Raw genomic sequence first — 17,637 nt, 5'->3', positions numbered from 1 at the left:
GTAATCTGCTCTCCAAGGCCTCAGCCACAGATACTGTCTAGTTACTATGCTAGAGGCCAGGGCTCTTACTATAAATCTCAAGGAATCAGAGGCTTCTGATAAAAAAAACCATCAGTTTAAACAGATTTACAGTGCAGTTCTAATCAGAGGAGTGACTATATAAAATATGGCATCCACTTACTCAGCAAATCTGTTCTGCATGTGTATTCAGAAACATATCTGCTGACCTCAGTGACTAAAGTTCTTACTGCTCTTTACAATTGCTAGTCTTGCAAAGCCAATACACTAAGAGTGACAGCTAGATTCTATTCCTTGTATATCAACAGAATCATTTATTAAATTCTAAATCAGCTAGATCTATACAATTCTAACTGAAGGCAATGGAATTGCACAGGTATTGCTGAAGGCAACTTTGAATAAAGTGGGTTTCCAAAGGTGCAAATGAGAACTTTACTAGCTTTATTAGTAATGGCATATGAGAAGGCAAATGCCCACCTTGACTTTTAGATCACACCATGAATTTACAGGGCTGTTCACAAGTAAATAGATTTTGCCAACAAACAAGACAAGTTTAATATAAAATTAATACTTAGCAACAGGGAACCTCAGGATTTCATTGTTTACAATTGCTTTTCATAGAAAAGTCACTTCACCAATGGCATAGTTGACAAGAAGCAATTTCTTAATAACACTGCATTATCCTATAATACGCCTGGTGAAATGGAAGAAAGCAACTATAGCAGAGCAGCTGGTGCCTCAAAATTACACTTCAGAGAGGCTTACAATTCCTGTTAACTTGGACTTTTGAGAAGAAGTCTCCTCTCCTTGGATTACTGAATATTTGGCTATTGAAACTTCTGCTGCTGCACTCTGGGTACAGACAAGCTCAGTCTAGCTTAGTAACCCTTATGAGCTGCCTGTTCTGTCTCCTGATTTTGCAAGGGTGTTCCAAATCTGCTGAAATATTCTATGAGGAACAGCAGCTATACCTGATTTTTTAAAAGACAGGGGGAAAAATGAAAAGAAAGGGAGTGAAGGAGAGGAAAGACTTTGCTTTGTCCCCTTCCCTTCTTCTTAGTTTTAATTTAAATTTTTTTTTTTAAAGCAAGAAGTTCCAGCTCAACTGGGAAAAAAAAAAAACCTTCCAGAAAGTCACTATCACCAAACTCTGAGAGCCCTTGCTAAATAAAGAAAAAAATCTCTTCACTTTTCCCATTCATTGGAATGTTCATTTCCTCATGTGGGAAACCAAACCGGCCTTCATTCTTCTCTTTCTAACAGAGTTGGACAGAAATGCACTAAAGCTTGCTCCGCTTGTGCAGACTGACTCATGGTGCCCTATGGATCTGCACATCTGGGAAGAAATAGTGACTATTTCCTTGCATAGGCTAGAACCAAGGTAGCTCATTCTGGTGATTACATTATGACTGATATGGAATTATTTAACAGCTAAAACAGCATTAGCTATGTACTACCTACTGCTCTTTGAATGACAGCCTCGAGTACCTTAGCTTCCTTGCCACACATACTCCCTTAGGGATTGTCTACACTTAGAACGCTACAGCCGTCCTACTGCAGCTGCGCCATTGTAGCACTTCAGTGTAGATGATGTCTGTACCAACAGGCGGGGTTCTCCTGTCGGTGTAGGTAGCCCGTCCTCCCTGGGAAGCCTGCCCCTCCTCCGGCTGGGTCCCTACCCAGTTAACCCTGAGGGGGTTCGATTTGCTCAGTCTGTCCTTGAGCTTGGGTCACTGGGTCCGTATGTGGCCTCTCTGCCCACAGTAGTAACAATTCACGTTCTGTTGGTTCCCTCGAGCAGGTCGGTTGGTCCTGGTGCTGGTTGTTCCCCTGGAGAGGGGGGTCTCCGCATTCCCCCTTTGGGGTGGGAGGGTTTCCAGGGTGACTCTCTGCACCATGGTGGGCTTATTCTTTTGGGACTCCTCTGTTCCACCCCCTGACTAGCTGTCCACAAAACTCGTGAGCCAGCTGCCCTGCAGGTCCTCTGGCTTTTTGTCCACCAACCATATCCTCAGGTCAGATGAGCAATGTTCATACAGGTGCTCCAGTACAACCAGTTTAACCATGTCCTCCTGTAATCCACCTCCCCAAGAGGTAGTAGCTACGTCAACGGAAGAAGTCTTCCGTCCACCTAGTGCAGTCTACACTGGGAGTTGGGTTGCCATAGCTACATCTCTCGGGAGTTGGATTTTTCACATCCTTGAGAGATATAGCTAATGTAAATTCTTAGTGTACACCAGGCCTTAGCTAGTTGCTTCTCTGAAGCCATTGAACAGGCTCATGCAGCACTAAGGAAATTGCTGATCTAACCTGAAAACTTACATCTACATAGCTTCGTCTCTCAGGGGTGTGAAAAATCCACAGCCCTGAGACATATATGCATGCCAAACTAACCCCTAGTGTTGACAATGCTAAGCTGATGGAAGGATTCTTTGTTGACCTAACTACCGCCTTTTATGGAGGTGGATTAACTACAACGATGGGAGAACCCCTCATCACTGTAGTGAGCATCTTCACTGAAGTGCTGCTGTAGCTGTCCCACTACAGTGTTTTAAGTGTAGACACAGCCTGAGAAGTCAAATGCTTGAAATTTTGCTGTCCTAAACAATTCTGCATCTTTTACACAGGGATAGACATGCCGTTTTCCAAAGTGGGGCATTGTATGAGACTTCAAGAGCTGCTGCTTCAGTTTCTCCGCCAGTACACGGTATCACATAATAAGTAGCAGCAAACAGTAAGTTTCATCTTGACACTCTACAAACTATTAACGAATTAATCCTTGAACCCACTGTGAGACAGGCAAGCTATTATCCCATGTTACAGACTGGGAAGTGAGGCAGAAAGCTTGTGACTTGGCCTGGCTCACAAAAGGAGTCAAAGTAGGGAATTAAACTAACAAATTCCTCTTTTAGTCTTCTGCATACACCACTAGAAATTGTGTACATTGCCCACTGCTCAAGAGTCTGACCAAATTTAAAAAAATAAATAAATAAAAAGACTTAAAATGTACATTTATTAGACGTTCATAGGAAGTATAGGGTTTATAGAAAAAAATTCTGCACTTGCAGAAATAGTAAGATACTGTCAGTACATTACACAGAAAATACCTGTTTAGTGGGTGAGTTTCTCATTCATATTTTCTCCCTTGTGAAACACTGTCTTACTATTTATTTTCTCAGTTTTTCAGGCCATATCACACACATGGAAGTGCTGTTAATTGATTTTGTGGTTTTTGTACTAACAGTCAGTCACAATACCAAACACAGTTCTCTTTCTGCTACAAAGAGAAGTTTCATTTTTAGAATGTCAGAACATTTTTACCTAGCTAAAGTAAAACAAACGAAGTTCCCCTTCCTTGTCACAACCATATCCTTAAACTAAAGAAAGAAGGATCAGCAAACAATTATTATTCAAATAAGTGAATGCTTTATTAAGTATTCTCTCCTCATACGCACAAGGCAAATAAACCTTAAAATGTGCTTTGTGTCCTGCATACCTCAATAAAACTATACAGATCATAAGATAATCAAAACATCTGCTGACAAATTTTTATAATTATAGCAGTCAAACAGCATTATTTCTATTTAAAAGCACTGAAAATTTTATTTTTTCCCCCATTAACTTCAGCCTACTTTATGTTTCAAAATACTTGGACAACACTTGTGCCAACACAGTAATGTTTTTTCCCCATTCTACCCTTTTAAATAAAGGCTTTTTAATACCATGTAACGAACAAGCAACAAAGAACATAAGCTTAACAATAGCCTCAGATTTATAAAGCTTTATGTATCACAAAGAAAATTTTAAGTATATCAAAAAACTACCTCCTAATAAAGCAGACAAATCTGGGGAGTCCAAGAAAAAGACAAGGAAGATGTAGGTGGAGATAAATAACTTGATGATTTGTTTCTCATATCCAAGTTCGGGAATGCTTCAAAACATCATAAGATGCTAAAAATGTATATTATGCAGAGCAGTAATTTTCTTACATATTGGTCTCTCAAGCTATATCAGTTTGTCAAGGGACTGACATTGGGACATGGAGTCTTACCACTAAGGCTGTGTCTATACAGTACTTGAGAGTTCAGTGGAAAAAAAATGCCCCACCAGCGCTAATACCAGTTCAAATAAACTAGTAGGAGCATTAGTGTATAAGTTCCAGCAGTTTCTAGCGTTTTTAAACACTGTTATTCCCTACTTTGCAGAGAAATTGAGAGACTAAATAGAAGCAAGACTGTGAAGCATTCAAATATTACGGTAACTGGGGGGAACAGGGGCAGGTAAGTATACCACACAAACTCTGTGGTGTAGACAAGACTTCAGTAGCTAGACTGAATCTGGAACAGGTCAGTAGTGACCAACAAGCACTCAACAGCAGCTGAATGGCTTATATGTAGGGCTGCACAAAATTCACGGTCCATTTTGGTCAATTTCACGGTCATAGGATTTTAAAAATCATAAATCTTATAATTTCACCTAATTAAATTTGAAATTTCACAGTGTTATAATTGCAGGGGTACTGACCCAAAAAGGAGTTGTGGAGGGGGAGGGGTCGCAAGGTTATTGTGGGGAGGGGGGGGTTGCGGTGCTGCTACCCTTACTTCTGCGCTGCTGCTGATGGTGGCGCTGCCTTCAGAGCTTGGTAGCTGGAGAGCAGCAGCTGCTGGCCAAGATCCCAGCTCTGAAGGCAGAGACACCGCCAGCAGCAGTGCAGAAGTAAGGAGGGCCTGGTCTGGTATTGCCACCCTTACTTCTGCGCCGCTGCCTGCAGAGCTGGGCCCTCAGTCAGCAGCCGCCACTCTGAAGGCAGCAATGCTGAAGTAAGTATAGCATGGTATGGTATTCCCTCTGAAGGCAGCACAGACGTAAGGGTGGCAATATCATGACCCCCCCCCAAAATAACCCTGTGACCCCCCCCCCCCGCAACTCCCTTTTGGGTCAGAACCCCCAATTTGAGAATTGCTGCTCTCTCCCATGGAATCTGTATAGTATAGGGTAAAAGCACACAGAAGACCAGATTTCATGGTCCATGACGCATTTTTCATGGCTGTGATTTTGGTAGGGCCCTACTTATATTAAATGATCTGCTGATCTCAGTCCGGCTCCTAGTGGACTGGGATCCGCATAAAAGAACAGCTGCCAAAATTAATGTCTTTGCTAACTGAAAGTCTCAAAGAGGCCAGGGACATGGAGGTGCCCCATTCCCTCCACAAAAAATGGTTTCTACTTCCTCATAGCTCAGGGCCATGCCACTTTGAAGGTGCTGTGAGCGCGCTTGCACTGCCTCTGCCCATATTATCATCAGCTACCTCTCATGAACATCAGCAGTAACTTCCAAACAAACCTATGGTTCATCATAATCAGCCACATCAATACATTTCTCTTCATCAGTTGTATATGAGTAGGAGTCAGATGACAATCTGTCCTCTTCTTTTCTTTATCTCTAGACTAAAATAACCACTCTCATGAAGAATGCAGTTATGGAAACAATGGTTTTGTCACTCATAAGGGCCCAAATTAGCCTCTCTTCCTTCACTAGTCAGGCATTTGACATAAGACATATTAAGAAAGGCACAGTACACAACAGTAAACAGAAGCAATACTTTGAGAACTTATACATCATCTTTCACGTTAGGAACTCGGATCACTTTACAGACACTAATTCCCAACACCTTTAAAGTCTTGGGCCCATATTATAAAGGACAAAGAAAAAAAAACAGAATAAAGGACTAGCCCAGTCATACAGCAAGTCAACGAGAGTAAGGAACAGAACTTCAAAGCTCTACTAGGAGTTGAACTCAGAATTCATTGCACAAATGCAACGCTCATGCCTATATAAAGCCACCTTGCAGCTAGGAGCGAAGCTGAGGGCTAGACTTGGCAGAGTGCTGGGCAGAGTGGAGGACCCATCACAGTCTGAGGGAACAACAGAACCTTCCTCCCTACAAGGAGGTGGCAACAGCAAGTGTAGGCCAGTAAGACACAGAAAGGCAAAAAAGGAGATGCAGGATAGCAGAAAAAGTAAGAGAAATATAGTAAAACACTTATCTTTTCAGGTCGGGATTTGACTTTTAGCTATTGAACCAAATCATCATCAACACCATCAGAGTAGCAGTTATATCCAATAGCAAGAAATGCCTTCCAAAAAGTGTATTTCTCAAAAAACTGCTATATTTTAAAGGTGGGTTTTTGGGGCAGGGAGAGGGGGATAAGTAAAGGGAGAAGAAAGTGTGAGAGGATAGATTCTATGAGACAAACCTGAAACTAAATCTGTCCTCTATTACACCGACTCCTCCCCAGAACTACAGGATTTCCATCATTCATGCAAGCAGAGTGGAAGCAACAAATACCTGCTCAGCTATGGGTTGTTTGGATATTGGCCACTATGCATTATGGAGTGCAGCCTGTTCTTGGGTTATGAACCCATAGTTAAGAGGAGAAACACATCTACCAGTTATTTGCCTAATTTAAAAGAGAATAGAATCATTCCTCACTCAGTGTCTACAAGCAAAGTTCATTATTGAGGGAAAACTTTTACACAGTAAGTAGGCTGAATGCAAAACTTACATACTAAAGATTTGCATTCTACTGAAGAGATCTTTGCTGCAGTATTACTATTGCATGAAGTACTTGTGTTTTCGATTCCACTTGTCATATAAGAAAATCTTTCATCTGGAAAGTGCAAGGTCTCATTTTCATGTTATATCACATGATTCCAAGTAATTACTAGTAAATATGGAAAAATACACAGTTGTTTTTTGTTTTGTTTATTTTCTTGTAGAGATGATCTGCCCCAAAGATAAAGATTTGTTACGTTCAGTGTTGATAAATTACTCTCTGCTTACAGACGTGAAAAATGTTTACTTACAAAAGACAGACAGACAGACTTTGGGAAATTAAGATTTTTTTCTTATTTGACATCACAGTAGAAAAGGTCCAAGATAAAATTACAACATTTACAAACAAATGATAAAAAGAAAAGGAGTACTTGTGGCACCTTAGAGATTAACAAATTTATTTGAGCATAAGCTTTCGTGAGCTACAGCTCATTTCATCGGACGCTGTAGCTGTAGGTCATGAAAGTTTATGCTCAAATAAATTTGTTGGTCTCTAAGGTGCCACAATTACTCCTTTTCTTTTTGCGAATACAGACTAACATGGCTGCTATTCTGAAACTAATGATAGTTGATGAAAAATATTGATGGACAACCTCAAAATGAGACATGTCCTGCAGCATGAGACAACCAAAAAATTCTATTCTGGCCAACTTAATTTAAAATTATTTATTAGGTGCCAGACAAGCTGCCAGCCTACATTTAGTGAAATTAGTACAATTAGCATCACATCATACTTGAGGCTGCAAATGAGAAGTGGCTTCCTCACTCAGCATATGTCTACACGTACAGTGCTACCGTGGTGCAGCAAAACAAATGGGTATTTTCTAACCAAGCCTGATAAGTTGCTAATTCCTCCTGAGTCCATGTTTAATACAAATAAGCAACTTGGGAACAGTATGTGTCTAATTAGGAATGATTACAAAGAGACATTGTGAAAAAACATTTTCTTTCCACACAGCCGTATTTGAAATCCAGTTCGTCCCCTGATAAGTTACACTAGAACATCTTTTAAAAAGTAACATTATTGTATTGTTTAGTTCCATGGATTTTTCAGTCTTCCAAGAAATATAATTTAACTGAATATTGTGATCCCCTAATATATGTCCTTATGCCTTTTTGAGTTCTTGCCCTGCGTACGATATTTATCTGACTGTAAGCTCTTCAGTCCGGGGACTTTAGCACTGTATCATTCGGTTTTTGTGTAGACCACCACCATGAACAAGCGTATATAAATAACAGATATATATAAAAATACCATTGGGGAAAATATAACAACAACATTTGTTAGTGTATTCCAAGTATTCCAACAATATATTTAATCAGTAGTGTTTTCTCCTTAAACCAGATCTTAAAATAAGTCATTATTTTTCTGAGTCTCTGTGGTTCCAAATGAACGAGGGAGCAAGTTTAAGTTCATTAGTCATATATTATTCATATATTAATATGCATATTACTAATATTTACCGTTTTATAGATTGAGTAGATGTATATGGCACTTTTCTTGGTACAGACATATTAGGATGGAAGACAAATTATTAAGCAAGTTTATTAAGGAATAAAATAAAAGCTTTGGTGGCATGATAAGATCACCAACAATGGACACAGACTGAACACCCAGGCAGACCAGCTAGAGATCAATCCAGGTGGTGTTTGATTTGCAAAGAGGTTACGTCCCTTTGGGGTTTGCCATGATGATGATATGGCACTTTAACAAAAAAATAAATATACAGAAATAAGCTCCTCACAATGGTCCAGGGCACATTTAAACTGATGCTATTTGTGATAATACATAGAACAAAATAAGTCAAACACACAACAGATGATAGCCATTTTAAACACTTCATTATTTCCCCCCGCTACTTCTTCATGTTTTTAATACAAAAGAAAGAAGGAACTTTGCAAGGTTTGCATAAGAAAACAAATGTTTTGCAGAAAACTCTGTTTCTTAAGGGGGTTACAAACGCTAACACAAACCAGGCAATGCAATACCAGTGCACATAATTAGTCAAACTGCAGGCTTGATAGTTCTCCTGGAGCAGGCTAGTAATGTCATGCATTATGTTTACTTTTTATCTCAGGGTGGGATCCACTAGTTGAATTGTGTGCATTTTTGTCCCATGTGTCTAAATATGTCATTCACATAGTTCTCTTAGTAACTGCCAATGAAGTAATCAATCAATGAAAAGTGTGTGTTTTAAAATAAAAGTGATAAAGCCCAGGAATTATTTATTTGATTGATTGGTCACATAGATCTGATGTTTCTTCAACGTGTGCTCAATCCATACTAATCCATGGAATCCACATCTGCTGGAATAATGGAGACTGAGCATTTTAATCAAAGTGGTAGAACCAAGGGGCCTGCATCACATCAGTGGAGCCCACTGTGGATCTGCTGGGGTTTAGGATTCCTGCTTCCCATCCCACAGCCATGAAAATCCACATCAGGGCTTTGTGTGGAAATGAAGGGATTCTTTTGCCTTTGGGAAGGGCCTGCAGAAGAAGTAGACAGATATCATATTTCCTGTGGTTCTGACAGTTGCCTCGGACTGTAAAATGGCAAGAACCTTGCAGGGGTCTCATCTGCCCCCTCTTCTAAGAAAATATTGATAAGTCTGGGTAGAGACAGTAGAACCGGCCACCCTCTGATGCTCCTGATAGTCCTCAAGTGGCAGATCTCGTCCAATTCCCTAACCCAGGAGTAACCTAAATACCCCTAGAGGGGCAGACCACCACTTGTAGGATGTAAATGGAAAAATACAATGTGGGGGAGGGTTGGGGGAAATCACTCCCAGTTGACTCACTGGGGGAGGTGGGCAGGAGACAGCCACTCAAGACAGAAGCCACTGTTAACCAGAGTAGGTCAAAGTGCCATGGCCATGTTATGAAGCAAGAAAGGGAAATAGGATGTTAGCACTGGGGAGGGGGACGAACATGGAGGGAAAGAGTCTCTGAAAATAAAATTACAGGGAGCAAACTGGAGCCTCCATATGATGACCACTGCAAAGAGTTGCCAACAGAAGCACAGCTTCAGGGTGTGTGGGTAGGAAAGAAAAGGTGGAGAAGGCAGGCAGAAACGCAAGTCCTAAAGAAATCCCCATCCTCCTCCCTGCATCCTTGTCTCCTTCATCCATTTTGAGTTCAAAAGTCTCTTTTTCTCTGCTGGACCAAACCCTTCACCTCTACCCTCAGTTTCACATATGCATGACCCACCCCTTGCTTCTATGTTTATCCTGTACCTCTTTCATTCAAGAGCTGCCTGCCAGCTACTTCCTCTTTAACTTCAAACAAGCATTTCCCCAAGTTATGAAACCCCACCCATGATCCCATTGCCTTCATCATCTGCTTCCTCAGCTCTCCCCTTCCCTTTCCTGCTCCTCCTGCTGTTACAGGAGAAGATAGCTCCCACTGACTTTGGCTTTTGCCCTTTTCACTGAACAGAAATTACTTTTCCCTGCCCACACAACTTCTTCACCTTTCTGTCACCTATAACACTGTAAAATACCACCTGTTCTCCTGCATAGGCTTCAGAGATGCCATGTTCTCATGGCACTCTTTTCTCTCTGACTGATCCATCAGTGTATCTTCTTCTTCCTCCCCCCATGCTTTCTGCTCTCTGTCACTGTCTCTCAGGACTCCTCCTTGGTCTTCTCCCTCTACAGACTACCTGGAGTGACCTCATACAATCTCTTGCCTTCTATCACCATCTTTGTATTAATGAATCCCATATTTCTCTCTCCAATCCCAATTTTTTCAGACTCATTTCTTCCCTGATTGCCTGCTGCCAACTTAAACAGAAAAGCGTTAAAATTGAACTCTCCAAACTTTCTTGGAAACTTTTATTTCTCAGCCGTTTCTAGCATACCCCCTTCCCTATCCCACCCCCCAGCTTCCAATTATGGTGTTATTTTTTGGATGCCTCTGTCGCCACTCTTAACACCCTCCCCAATTCTTCACCCACACAGACACTGCTATTTCTTTCTATAAAAATACTTCTGCAAAATCAGCCTTCTCCATCCACAACGCAAAACTTTGTAAGTTCTTCAACTGAACTGGGAGCCTAAAATGCAGCACCAAAAACTTTAGGTTCAAAGCTGGTTTTTTGTTTTGTTTTGTTTTTTCAGAGCAGCAGCTGGGCTTGGAGAGGGAAGGAAAGAATGGCATCCTTTTTCAAGTCCTACTTTTAGCACCCCATCCCCTAGAAATATACCTATAGCTACCTTGTTCCCTATACTACCCTCCTCAGCCTCGTCCCCAGAAAGAAAGAGATGTTTCCTTCCCAGGAACCCCAAAGACTTGCCTCTCCGCAACCAACCACCTCTCCCTCCACACTGTCCATGTATTTCCAGGAACATCTTCCTTGCCCTCAAATTTCACCCTCCCTCCCCTTATGGCCCTCAGTGGCCATCACTTCCTCAAAACTATCCTTTCTACTCCTATTCTCCTGACCAACCTACTCCCCAAAACCAGTTCTTACCTCTCCTTAATCAAAGTCAATTACAGTTGGGCACACCCTCACCCCAAGTCAAGTTCTGCCATCCCCTACCTACTTTTGTGTAACCTCTTTCTGCCTCCTTTCTCTATTGTCCCAACTCCTCCTGCTGCACTGTGGGTTCTCCTTCTCCCCTTCACATGAAGGCTACATGGCTCTAGCTCCCTGCTCTCTCTTGCTCTCTCAATTGCCTGCTCCCCTCCTCTTAAAGGAGCAGCAGCTCAGATGTTGCTTTGCTCTTCACTCCCCAACCCCCAGGAATGGGGGGAGGGGAGCTATTAGGGAGACATTTTCAATTTAGACTCACACACTTTTTCTTCTTAACATAGACCCCATCAAAGGACGCACTTAAGAGCATCAGGGCCAGAGACTGAACACTAATGGTGTATTCAGCAGCCTGGTTTGAAGAGTGACTGCAGAAATGGCGTGAGATGGTTCCATGTTTGTCTAAAGGAAATTATTTCCATATCAAATGTGCTCAATTTACAAATAAAATGATGTGTTTTCTAACTGCCAGCCCTGCAAACTTCCTTCTCATCACTCACAAGGATGCTGCCTCTTCAACAGTTGCACAAGTATTGCAGGTAACGTAAAGGTTGTGTTTGCAGGCTTGTTAATAAAACAATGTTTCTGTCAAGTGAGCAAATGTTACATAGAATCAGACACAGAACAAACATGGAAACAATTCCATTTTACACAGTTACTTTTCAGAGCAGAACTGCATTTTAACCTATTGTTTACAAAGTGCACAAACAAGTCTCCATTTTCCACCTCCTTCCAAATATCTACACCCTCCATCATAGAACCAAAGACAACATGCACTTACCTTCATCTTTCAAGCACATTATTCTAATTATTCCCCTTCCCTCCCACATCAATTGGCAAGTTCTCTAGTTCAACTGTCAACTCTTTGTGGCAGAGACCCTCTCATCATCTTAAGCTGTAAAGCACCAAGCAAACAGCAAGACTTATACAACTAAACAAAAAAGAACAATTAAACATCATGTTGTTATTGAAAGAGTTGATGTTATAAAAGAGAAGCCAAAATAAAATACCACTCACTATAACTGTTTTACTATACTGCTGCTGTAATATATTTAAAGTATTATATATTTTAATGTGCACTTTTACAATTGATGGTGTTCATATACTCTGTTGTAAATAGCAGTACAGAGTAATTCGAAGTGCTACGGATGTAACCAAGGTTGTAGAAAAATACAATAAAGTAATTAAAGACTATTGTCATGAATATACTCAAGAGAGCAGAGTTACAGTAGCATGACTGACTTTAAACATTATCCTATTTGAATAGGTAACTATGCAAGCCTAGTGTTCCATTAATATTTCTTGCATTTCATTTTTATCTGGTTGTCAAAAAGCAAAGTCTATAACGAGAGACACTGTAATTTTGGTGAATGATAATTTTAAATGGGGTTTATTATTGATTCATTTATTTATTAATTCTCCACTTGTTACTTTATAAGAAAGGTGTTATTTAATAATATAGTAATGTGGTCCTAAAAATAATAATACAAAATTATTCAGCTCAGAGACAAAGTTGAATCAAAGGGTCTTACTGTATATTAGTAGGCTTCATTACACATTTTTCTCAAATGAAGGAGTTTATTTTTACAAAAGTTCTGCTCAGAAAACAAATTAAAAGTGTTATTTTGACTCCCTTTCTTCCCCAGTGCTATTTACAAATTGTATCAAGTCAGCTGCTTGGCAAAGAATAAACCAAAGAGAGGACAGCAATAGCAAAGAGTTTCTTAAAACACCAAAATGTTATTTTACATTTGCATTTGATGTAAACAATACAGTTTACACTATTCTTACACAGTTACACTAGCATAGCTATGATTACGTTATTCAGCCAAGAAAGGGATATGGTACCATAAACACGAATGACTAAAAGTAGGAAGATATTTTTGTTATCCCTATTATAAATGTTGCTATAGTAGCTGAAACAGTCATTAAAATACCAAAGTAAAATACCAAGTACCAAAAAGGAAGGCACAGAATAAAACACAAGCTATCCACTTGAAAACATTTCATTCATTTAAAGTATTATATTTGTCTTTTCCATTTATTTGATCACTAAACATAATATTTTATAACACGCCACACACCTTCTCTGTAATTATATTCTTGAGTATCCAAGAGATTTCTTTATTACAGCAAGGTGATTGCTAGTGAAGGAATGTTTATGACGGACTACCCTGAACTGACAGCTAGAGCTTTATAGCACAGAAGTAGCCATCTCACAAAAAGTCTTATGATGAAAATGCACCAAATTAAAAATGTAGGTCCGATTTTTAGAAGTTCAGAGCATCCACAACTTTGACTAAAATCAACACAATCTCTGGGTACTCAGCTTTAAAAGCCAGGCCTTAAAAGTCTTCATTTCCACTTGCGGATCAGACTCCCAAAGCAACATCAACATATTTTGTTTTTCTATTCTCCATCTTTATGCTTGTATATAAAAGGTATGGCATCACCTGCAGATGCTTTTCTTGTGTTAAGTCATGAGAATTCTGAAGCAACCCTCTGAGAAGAAGAAATTATTATTTTGATAGCAGTGAGCAAATAGCCTTCTACCCCCCCAACAGCTGAGTTGCAAGGCAAAGACCAAACAAATAATAGCCTCTTGTACCAATATGACAACACAAAAAATGCTAAATATGCTCTTGAAGCTTAATAATATACAGCAAGAGCAGGAAAAGGCCATTTTGATACAGGTCCCTCCTTCCCTTCTCCCACATCAATTCATATCAGACATTCTAGATTTCCGATGTGCACATATGATATCTGGTCAACAGGAACTAATGACACTATTTTACACTCTTTCCCATGGGCAATCACCCCACAGCAATAGATCTGGTAAACTGCCACTCACTTCTTCACAACATATCTAAGCTTAACAGCATCTCTAAGATTCAATACGGGGCCCTGAGGAGTTGTGGGTTTAAGAAGCTAGCTAGTGCATTATTCTGTTTAGAAAGAATGCTTTCAAGGTACACATTTTTGTCTTAAAGATTTAAAAGCAAAGGGAAAGCATGTATCAGTAAGTAATCCTCAAAATGTTACATAAAAAGTTTAAAAAAGGAATTGGCTGAAACGCTCAAAACAATTTTTTTTTTACTTTGTTTAGCTGAAGGTAGTGCAAAGTCCAGGAGAAAGTAAAGAGAGCAGTAATGAAGAAAGCTTGAGCAGATTAAAGAGAGTGGAAGGGGATATATGAAAGAGTGGAAGAGAGATACAGGCCACGTTATGGAATAATTTGAAAGTAGCAGCACCTTAGGTTGTTCACAGAAGAAAAGGAGAACAGAGGGCAAATGTTCAAGGCAGAAATGGATAAGAAGAGATAGATATGATCAGGTACACAAGAAAGAAAGATGGCTTTGGTGACAATATTTTGTACAGATTGAAAGAAAAAAGTGAGGAAAGAACAAGTGGAGACCACAGAGGTGGTGATTATAGAAAGTGAAAAGTTAGCAGGACTTGGACAAAAGTGTAGGCAATAAGATTCTCAATTTAAGTGTTATGCCAAAATCTTAATGTTTACCTCAGAACATTACTGAAGTCAACCTTACCAAATACCTACACAGTTGCCTATTTTAGACAGCTGGTCAGCACAATAGAAAACTTAAAGCATCACTGAAAGTAGAGTCTGACAAGGTGTATGTTTAAGGGAATCTAACTTGTACTAAGGGAGGAATTTTAGGGGTTAAAGGTTAACAAGGCAGGCTAATAAAGTTAGAATTTTATATTTTCCCCTACAACACATATTTCCTGCCATCAGACAAACAAGGAAACCAATCAGTCTTTTTAAAAGTTGTAAATGTTACCCCCCAAAAACCCTTTAATCCACTATGCCGTTTCAGGCCCCAGTCCTGTAGACACTTGTATAAAGTTACACACATGCGAGCAGTTTGTTTGCAGGACTGGGGCACGGTTTGTGCAAGACTGAGAAAACTGCAGTGCAGTACCTGTTACCAATATGCATGGACTGGAGCAATGCCTCTTTCATAATTTTTTTAATCATCAATTTGGGTGTTTTATGAAAAAGAGAAAAAGCGTGGAACAGGTAAAGATACCAGCTAAAATAATCTTCTACTGAGTTAGGTAAGATGCTAACAATCATTGTGAGCTCCCATATAGTCCTCCACCACAACCTGCTGAGCAAAAGGGAGAGTTGTCAAAAGTCCCATACACCATCTGAGGACAAACACACAATAGCCATGACATACCTTAACCCATTGTTTACAAACAGTTATGTTTACTTGGTTTGAGCATTACAGTATTAGCCTGTGTGCTTTTCATTCTTTATTGGACCACATAACTATTTAAATTGAGAAAATAAGATTTCCTTTTATTTTCAATAGTAAAGAAGCAAGGAGCATGCCATTATTACATTCTACTCAGAAGACAGAGAAGAATTACTGATTCGATGCAATTGATCTGGTTTCAGTTCAGTCATGTTTTAACACTACGTTGTCTGAATAAACATGATCTTTAACAATAAGCAGGCAATATATATGTTAGTTCAAATAGAGTATAGCATTGAACTAAATATTTATTGATCTTAACTACATAAACTTCTGTAAGTATGTCCTTAATATATTGATTTTACCCCGATTACTTATTAAAATTCTTCCTTAGAAAACATTTTTGCTCAGCAGTAAAATTAGCACTATAATAAACTGTGACTCAGACCCAGAACATTATTACCTCTTTCCTCTAAGAGATACCAAGATTTCCACTGTCTTCAAAAATGATTAGTTTGAAAGGAAGAGAGGAATTAATAACATTATCTTAAGCGAGGCAGATGCTCTGCAAGCTTCCCCAGATGTCTCTACCTGCACACCCCAAACCTGACCTTCAACACTGCTATTTTCTCTTGAGCAGAGACCATCATGGTGCCAAATTCTATGTTGGTTAAGTGTGCACACAGCATAAGTGGGTGCACACAAAATAAACAGTCAAAGGCTTACAATGAAAAATAAATATTCTGGAACCAGGTTTTTTTTTTTTCATACTGTTGAAATTAAACACCTTGTAATTAACGATACTGTTAAAGTTATTGTAATATAGTTTTCTACCCTAGTTCATAGAGCACCAAATATATTGTAAAGGGAATATTTCTTCTCATTTTGTTACTACAATTGACTACTCAACAAAAGAACTGCAAACTCTGAACATCAGTTGCACAAAGTAGGTGGGAGAAAGAGAAGTATATCCAGATCTCTGGAGTATGTACTTCTTACATATCTCCCAGAAATTCATATGGAAGTCTTAAATCTTTAGTCTTACACTTATAAGCCATTAAATACTTTCAATATTACTGTGATTTTAAAACAATCCCTGAAGCCATACCATGTACAAATATAGTTAAATTGAAATAAACCTCACTGATGGCAAAAGAAGAAGCCAGGAACAAGTTTCAAAGTTTGTAATTTAAAAAAAAAGGGGGGGGGGGCATAGCCCAAGAACAATCAAAAAAGAGAAAGCCAGGACTTGCAAAATGTATTATTAGATTTGCATTTCTTATACCACAGTACTTAACTCCCAGAGTTGGGTGAGCAGCAGCAGCTCAAACCAACCCAACTATGGGCTGTCAAGAATTCAATTTTCTGTTAAAGTCAAGGCAGCAGATCACAGTGGATCTCTCAGCAGCACGTTTGAGAGAGGTGCAGAGAATGCAGCGCGCAGCCGGGTCAAGCCCAGGGAAGAGAGACTTGTCTGTACAAGAACCCGAGGACCCTTGTAGAGTTACCTATGCCGCTACTGCCCCTGTGTATTCACCGCAGAGAAAAGCACACACACACACCCCAGTGCAAGAGAGATGCCTGTGCGGGACAAGGAGAGAATTACGCCTCAGCCACAAGGTACAACGTTGGCACAGCAATCCTGCAACTTCAGTCGGAAATGTCAGCGTGCACCTGGGTGTGTGACATTATCAGGCCTAATAGGGAGCCGTTCCTGCACTTTAGACAGCCAGGCTTAACGCCTGCCAGGAAATGCAAGGAAGTTGGGGGGAGGAGGGGAAGAAGGTTACTCGCTCTCTCCCCTGCCCCCCCCAAACAGCGCTGCACGGCGACCATAAACTGCGACCCCCGCCCCGCAAGCACAACACGCCGCTCGCGCTAGGCCAAAGGGACCTGAACCAGCGGCGTGACCCCAGAAACAAGCCCGGCTCTTTGCTTTCCCCTGCAGAGCTACAGGTGCGGACTGTGAGCGCAGTGACCGCCTCTTGCTGAAATGAGCCGGGGCTGGGGGAAACAGGAAAGATAGAAATCCCAGTGAACAGCTACAGCTTCCCTCACCACCCCCAGGCCCCTTGCACCGCGGGCTCCCCCCCCTCCCCCAACACTATCGGGGGAGGGGGCGCAAACGACCTTAACAAGAGCACGAATCCATTACAATGTAGCAACTCAGATGCGCGGGGGAGAGGGGGAGGAGATGGCGGCTCCCCCTGCCTATGCAGCAGGCCCGCGCCCCCCTCCCTATCCC

At 40.4% G+C, this 17,637-nt stretch overlaps 1 protein-coding gene across 5 annotated transcripts in view; it reads right to left on the bottom strand.

The window, feature by feature from the left end:
* Positions 1 to 17,637, bottom strand: part of EPB41L4B (erythrocyte membrane protein band 4.1 like 4B) — a 247,508-nt gene that overhangs the window by 228,916 nt on the left and 955 nt on the right. The gene's annotated exons all lie outside the window — the stretch shown is intronic.

The sequence above is a fragment of the Eretmochelys imbricata genome, chromosome 2, assembly GCF_965152235.1.
Source record: "Eretmochelys imbricata isolate rEreImb1 chromosome 2, rEreImb1.hap1, whole genome shotgun sequence".
NCBI classification, from domain to species: domain Eukaryota; kingdom Metazoa; phylum Chordata; order Testudines; family Cheloniidae; genus Eretmochelys; species Eretmochelys imbricata.
Note: the sequence above shows the minus strand (reverse complement) of the source record. Positions and strands in the feature narration are given on the sequence as shown.